Raw genomic sequence first — 6,928 nt, 5'->3', positions numbered from 1 at the left:
TCTATTCAAACCAGGACGAATCGCGACGTAAGAAGCTTGATTTTGATATATAAAGTAATGGAGAATCACTATGAAGTTGAATAAATCTCATAGGAGTTAGGATGAAGAAGCTATCCCAGTTTCAAATCAGGTGATCCCAGTTTTCCTGTTTGTGAATATGACCGCTTCCTTGTCATTCTAATCAAACCAGGATGAATCGCGATGTAAGAAGCTTGATTTTGATACATAAAGTAATGGAGAATCACTAGGAAGTTGAATAAATCTCATTGGAGTTAGGATTAAGAAGCTATCCAACTTTCAAATCAGGTGATCCCAGTTTTCATGTTCGGGAATATGACAGCTTCCTTGTCATTCTAATCAAACCAAGATGAATCGCGATGTAAGAAGCTTGATTTTGATACATAAAGTAATGGAGAATCACTAAGAAGTTGAATAAATCTCATAGGAGTTAGGATGAAGAAGCTATCCCACTTTCAAATCAGGTGATCCCAGTTATCATGTTTGGGAAAATGACAGCTTCCTTGTCATTCTAATCAAACCAGGATGAATCGCGATGTAAGAAGCTTGATTTTGATACATAAATTAATGGAGAATCACTAGAAAGTTGAATAAATCTCAAAGGAGTTAGGATGAAGAAGTTATCCCACTTTCAAATCAGGTGATCCCAGTTTACATGTTTGGGAATATGAAAGCTTCCTTGTCATTCTAATCAAACCAGGATGAATCGCGATGTAAGAAGCTTTATTTTGATACATAAAATTATGAAGAATCACTAGGAAGTTGAATAAATCTCATAGGAGTTAGGATGAAGAAGCTATCCCACTTTCAAATCAGGTGATCCCAGTTTTCCTTTTTGGGAATATGACAGCTTCTTTATCATTCTAATCAAACCAGCATGAATCGAGATGTAAGAAGCTTGATTTTGATACATAAAGCAATGGATAATCACTAGGAAGTTGAATAAATCACATAGGAGTTAGGATGAAGAAGCTATCCCACTTTCAAATCAGGTGATCCCAGTTTTCCTGTTTGGGAATATGACAGCTTCCTTGTCATTCTAATTAAACCAGGATGAATTGCGATGTAAGAAGCTTGGTTTTGATACACAAAGTAATGGAGAATCACTAAGAAATTGAATAAATCTTATAGGAGTTAAGATGAAGAAGCTATCCCACTTTCAAATCAGGTGATCCGAGTTATCATGTTTGGGAAAATGACAGCTTCCTTGTCATTCTAATCAAACTAGGATGAATCTCGATGTAAGAAGCTTGATTTTGATACATAAATTAATGGAGAATCACTAGAAAGTTGAATAAATCTCAAAGGAGTTAGGATGAAGAAAGTATCCCACTTTCAAATCTGGTGATCCCAGTTTTCATGTTTGGGTATATGAAAGCTTCCTTGTCATTCTAATCAAACCAGGATGAATCGCGATGTACGAAGCTTTATTTTGATACATAAAGTAATGGAGAATCACTAGGAAGTTGAGTAAATCTCATAGGAGTTTGGATGAGGAAGCTATCCCACTTTCAAATCAGGTGATCCCAGTTTTTCTTTTTGGGAATATGACAACTTCTTTGTCATTCTAATCAAACCAGCATGAATCGAGATGTAAGAAGCTTGATTTTGACACATAAAGCAATGGATAATCACTAGGAAGTTGAATAAATCACATAGAAGTTATGATGAAGAACCTATCCCACTTTCAAATCAGGTGATCCCAGTTTTCCTGTTTGGGAATATGACAGGTTCCTTGTCATCCAAATCAAACCAGGATAAATCGCGATGTAAGAAGCTTGATTTTGATATATAAAATAATGGAGAATCACTAGGAAGTTGAATAAATCTCATAGGAGTTAGGATGAAGAAGCTATCCCATTTTCAAATCAGGTGATCCCAGTTTTCCTGTTTGGGAATATGACAGCTTCCTTGTCATTCTAATCAAACCAGGATGAATCGCGATGTAAGAAGCTTGATTTTGATACATAAAGTAATGGAGAATCACTAGGAAGTTGAATAAATCTCATTGGATTTAGGATGAAGAAGCTATCCAACTTTCAAATCAGGTGATCCCAGTTTTCATGTTTGGGAATATGAGAGCTTCCTTGTCATTCTAATCAAACCAGGATGAATCGCGATGTAAGAAGCTTGATTTTGATACATAAAGTAATGGAGAATCACTAAGAAATTGAATAAATCTCATAGGAGTTAGGATGAAGAAGCTATCTCACTTTCAAATCAGGTGATCCCAGTTATCATGTTTGGGAAAATGACAGCTTCCTTGTCATTCTAATCAAACCAGGATGAATCGCGATGTAAGAAGCTTGATTTTGATACATAAATTAATGGAGAATCACTAGAAAGTTGAATAAATCTCAAAGGAGTTAGGATGAAGAAGTTATCCCACTTTCAAATCAGGTGATCCCAGTTTTCATGTTTGGGAATATGACAGCTTCCTTGTCATTCTAATCAAACCAGGATGAATCGCGATGTAAGAAGCTTGATTTTGATACATAAAGTAATGCAAAATCACTAGAAATTTGAATAAATCTCATTGGAGTTAGGATGAAGAAGCTATCCCACTTTCAAATCAGGTGATCCCAGTTTTCCTGTTTGGGAATATGACAGCTTCTTTGTCATTCTAATCAAACCAGGATGTATCGTGATGTAAGAAGCTTGAATTGTATACATAATGTAGTGGAGAACCATTAGGAAGTTGAATAAATCTCATAGGAGTTAGGATGAAGAAGCTAACCCACTTTCAAATCAGGTGATCCCAGTTTTCCTGTTTGGGAATATGACGGCTTCCTTGTCATTCTAATCAAACCAGGATGAATCGCGATGTAAGAAGCTTGATTTTGATACATAAAGTAATGGAGAATAACTAGAAAGTTGAATAAATCTCATAGGAGTTAGGATGAAGAAGCTATCCCACTTTTAAATCAGGTGTCCAAGTTTTCCTGTTTGAGAATATGACAGCTTCCTTGTTATTCTAATCAAACCAGGATGAATCGCGACGTAAGAAGCTTTATTTTAATACATAAAGTAATGGAGAATCATTAGGAAGTTGAATAAATCTCATAGGAGTTAGGATGAAGAAGATATCCCACATTCAAATCAGGTGATCCCAGTTTTCCTGTTTAGGAATATGACAGCTTCCTTGTCATTCTCATCAAACCTGGATGAATCGCGATGTAAGAAGCTTGATTTTGATATATAAAGTAATGGAGAATCACTAATAAGTTGAATAAATCTCATAGGAGTTAGGATGAAGAAGCTATCCCACTTTCAAATCAGGTGATCCTAGTTTTCCTGTTTGGGAATATGACAGCTTCCTTGTCATTCTAATCGAACCAGGATGAATCGCGATGTAAGAAGTTTGATTTTGATACATAAAGTAATGTAGAATCACTAGGAAGTTGAATAAATCTCATACGAGTTAGGAAGAAGAAGCTATCCCACTTTCAAATCAGGTGATCCCAGTTTTCCTGTTTGGGAATATGACAGCTTCTTTGTCATTCTAATCAAACCAGGATGAATCACGATGTAAGAAGCTTGATTTTGATACATAAAGTTGTGGAGAACCTTTAGGAAATTGAAAAAATCTCATAGGAGTTAGGAAGAAGAAGCTATCCCACTTTCAAATCAGGTGATCCCAGTTTTCCTATTTGGGAATATGACAGCTTCCTTGTCATTCTAATCAAACCAGGATGAATCACAATGTAAGAAGCTTGATTTTGATACATAAAGTAATGGAGAATCACTAGGAAGTTGAATAAATTTCATAGGAGTTAGGAAGAAGAAGCTATCCCACTTTCAAATCAGGTGATCCCAGTTTTCCTGTTTGGGAATATGACAGCTTCTTTATCATTCTAATCAAACCAGGATGAATCGCGATGTAAGAACTTGATTTTGATACATAAAGTAATGGAGAATCACTAGGAAGTTGAATAAATCTCATAGTAGTTAGGATGAAGAAGCTATCCCACTTTCAAATCAGGTGATCCCAGTTTTCCTGTTTGGGAATATGACAGCTTCCGTGTCATTCTAATCAAACCAGGATGAATCGCGACGTAAGAAGCTTGATTTTGATATATAAAGTAATGGAGAATCACTAGGAAGTTGAATAAATCTCATAGGAGTTAGGATGAAGAAGCTATCCCAGTTTCAAATCAGGTGATCCCAGTTTTCCTGTTTGGGAATATGACAGCTTCCTTGTCATTCTAATCAAACCAGGATGAATCGCGATGTAAGAATCTTGATTTTGATATATAAAGTAATGGAGAATCACTAGGAAGTTGAATAAATCTCATAGGAAATAGGATGAAGAAGATATCCCACTTTCAAATCAGGTGATCCCAGTTTTCATGTTTGGGAATATGACAGCTTCCTTGTCATTCTAATCAAACCAGGATGAATCGCGATGTAAGAAGCTTGATTTTGATACATAAAGTAATGCAAAATCACTAGAAAGTTGAATAAATCTCATTGGAGTTAGGATGAAGAAGCTATCCCACTTTCAAATCAGGTAATCACAGTTTTCCTGTTTGGGAATATGACAGCTTCTTTGTCATTCTAATCAAACCAGGATGAATCGTGATGTAAGAAGCTTAATTGTATACATAATGTAGTGGAGAACCATTAGGAAGTTGAATAAATCTCATAGGAGTTAGGATGAAGAAGCTAACCCACTTTCAAACCAGGTGATCCTAGTTTTCCTATTTGGGAATATGACAGCTTCCTTGTCATTCTAATCAAACCAGGATGAATCGAGAAGTAAGAAGCTTGATTTTGATACATAAAGTAATGGAGAATAACTAGAAAGTTGAATAAATCACATAGGAGTTAGGATGAAGAAGCTATCCCACTTTTAAATCAGGTGTCCAAGTTTTCCTGTTTGGGAATATGACAGCTTCCTTGTTATTCTAATCAAACCAGGATGAATCGCGACGTAAGAAGCTTTATTTTTATACATAAAGTAATGGAGAATCATTAGGAAGTTGAATAAATCTCATAGGATTAGGATGAAGAAGCTATCCCACCTTCAAATCAGGTGATCCCAGTTTTCTTGTTTGGGAATATGACAGCTTCCTTGTCATTCTAATCAAACCAGGATGAATCGCGATGTAAGAAACTTGATTTTGATACATAAAGCAATGGATAATCACTAGGAAGTTGAATAAATCACATAGGAGTTAGGATGAAGAAGCTATCCCACTTTCAAATCAGGTGATCCCAGTTTTCCTGTTTGGGAATATGACAACTTCTTTGTCATTCAAACAAACCAGGATCAATCGTGATGTAAGAAGCCTGAAATGGATACATAAAGTAGTACAGAACCATTAGGAAGTTGAATAAATCTCATAGGAGTTAGGATGAAGAAGCTATCCCACCTTCAAATCAGGTGATCCTAGTTTTCCTGTTTGGGAATATGACAGCTTCCTTGTCATTCTAATCAAACTAGAATGAATCGCGATAGAAGAAGCTTGATTTTGATATATAAAGTAATGGAGAATCACTAGGAAGTTGAATAAATCTCATAGGAGTTAGGATGAAGAAGCTATCCCAGTTTCAAATCAGGTGATCCCAGTTTTCCTGTTTGGGAATATGACAGCTTCCTTGTCATTCTAATCAAACCAGGATGAATCGCGATGTAAGAAGCTTGATTTTGATATATAAAGTAATGGAGAATAACTAGGAAGTTGAATAAATCTCATAAGAGTTAGGATGAAGAAGGTATCCCACTTTCAAATCACGTGATCCCAGTTTTCCTGTTTGGGAATATGACAGCGTCCTTGTCATTTAATCAAACCAGGATGAATCACGATGTAAGACGCTTGATTTTGATACATAAAGTAATGGAGAATCACTAGGAAGTTGAATAAATCTCATTGGAGTTAGGATGAAGAAGCTATCCAACTTTCAAATCAGGTGATCTCAGTTTTCATGTTTGGGATTATGACAGCTTCCTTGTCATGCTAATCAAACCAGGATGAATCGCGATGTAAGAAGCTTGATTTTGATACATAAAGTAATGCAGAATCACTAGAAAGTTGAATAAATCTCATTGAAGTTAGGATGAAGAAGCTATCCCACTTTCAAATCAGGTGATCACAGTTTTCCTGTTTGGGAATATGACAGCTTCTTTTTCATTCTAATCAAACCAGGATGAATCGTGATGTAAGAAGCTTAATTGTATACATAATGTAGTGGAGAACCATTAGGAAGTTGAATAAATCTCATAGGAGTTAGGATGAAGAAGCTAACCCACTTTCAAATCAGGTGATCTTAGTTTTCCTATTTGGGAATATGACAGCTTCCTTGTCATTCTAATCAAACCAGGATGAATCGTGAAGTAAGAAGCTTGATTTTGATACATAAAGTAATGGAGAATAACTAGAAAGTTGTATAAACCTCATAGGAGTTAGGATGAAGAAGCTATCCCACTTTTAAATCAGGTGTCCCAGTTTTCCTGTTTGGGAATATGACAGCTTCCTTGTTATTCTAATCAAACCAGGATGAATCGCGATGTAAGAAGCTTTATTTTTATACATAAAGTAATGGAGAATCATTAGGAAGTTGAATAAATCTCATAGGAGTTAGGATGAAGAAGCTATCCCACCTTCAAATCAGGTGATCCCAGTTTTCCTGTTTGGGAATATGACAGCTTCCTTGTCATTCTAATCAAACCAGAATGAATCGCGATGGTAAGAAGCTGATTTTAATACATAAGTTATAAGAATCACAAGGAGTTGAATAAATCTCATAGGAGTTAGGATGAAGAAGATATCCCACTTTCAAATCAGGTGATCCCAGTGTTTCCGTTTAGGAATATGATAGCTTCCTTGTCATTCTCATCAAACCTGGATGAATCGCGATGTAAGAAGCTTGATTTTGATACATAAAGTAATGGAGAATCACTAGGAAG

At 35.8% G+C, this 6,928-nt stretch overlaps 3 long non-coding RNA genes across 4 annotated transcripts in view; all 3 read left to right on the top strand.

Annotated features, from left to right (window-relative positions):
- The first annotated feature begins 370 nt into the window (after positions 1 to 370).
- Positions 371 to 2,926, top strand: LOC117132903. Of its 2 annotated transcripts, none has more exons than XR_004456639.1 (2): positions 371 to 482; positions 2,595 to 2,926. It is a non-coding gene; the product is annotated as an uncharacterized LOC117132903 (long non-coding RNA). The 2 variants fall into 2 exon arrangements; XR_004456638.1 differs by lacking the exon at positions 371 to 482 and adding an exon at positions 739 to 834.
- Positions 2,927 to 5,970: 3,044 nt separating this feature from the next.
- LOC117132904 overlaps positions 5,971 to 6,928 on the top strand; it is an 18,380-nt gene continuing 17,422 nt past the window's right edge. Inside the window, exon 1 of the long non-coding RNA XR_004456640.1 lies at positions 5,971 to 6,282. This is a non-coding gene — a long non-coding RNA (uncharacterized LOC117132904). The remainder of the gene's footprint in view (positions 6,283 to 6,928) is intronic.
- Positions 6,481 to 6,928, top strand: part of LOC117132902 — a 17,398-nt gene continuing 16,950 nt past the window's right edge. The window contains exon 1 of the long non-coding RNA XR_004456637.1: positions 6,481 to 6,817. This is a non-coding gene — a long non-coding RNA (uncharacterized LOC117132902). The remainder of the gene's footprint in view (positions 6,818 to 6,928) is intronic.

This window comes from Brassica rapa, chromosome A03 (genome assembly GCF_000309985.2).
Source record: "Brassica rapa cultivar Chiifu-401-42 chromosome A03, CAAS_Brap_v3.01, whole genome shotgun sequence".
NCBI lineage: Eukaryota > Viridiplantae > Streptophyta > Magnoliopsida > Brassicales > Brassicaceae > Brassica > Brassica rapa.
This window is presented reverse-complemented; position numbering and strand designations above follow the sequence as displayed.